The sequence below is a fragment of the Penaeus monodon genome, chromosome 23 (genome assembly GCF_015228065.2).
Source record: "Penaeus monodon isolate SGIC_2016 chromosome 23, NSTDA_Pmon_1, whole genome shotgun sequence".
Taxonomy (NCBI): domain Eukaryota; kingdom Metazoa; phylum Arthropoda; class Malacostraca; order Decapoda; family Penaeidae; genus Penaeus; species Penaeus monodon.
The window spans coordinates 8384670-8385108 of NC_051408.1; positions in this window are offsets into that span (position 1 = coordinate 8384670).

The following is a 439-nucleotide window of genomic DNA, read 5'->3' on the forward strand; positions in this document are numbered from 1 at the left end:
TATAAAGGCACACCTAGAGGGACCCTCCCCAGAAAAACAACAACACTATTGTATTGTAATGAGATTGTGACATATCACAGAAGATATGTAAAGATAAGCTGAAAGATCTGGACACAACTAAATAAGGTCTCGACAATGCATCTGGTGTGCTGAAGTGATGAAGGAAAGAATTAGTGAGGCACTTAACAACTATATATCAATATCAAGACTAAAACACTACTTGAAATGTGGAGGGAGCACAAAATCATTGTAGTATTTCAGCAAGCTATCAGAAAGCACCTAAGCAATCAGTAAACCCTCCTGAATTTTAGAGAAAATGTTTGAAATCTACCATAAGAAGCCAATTTATAAAACATTGCAAACTAAATTATCTAGTATTAAACAATCTGGTGTTGCAAATGTTTAACTGCACTGAAGCTAAACAGTGTTATGGCAGGCT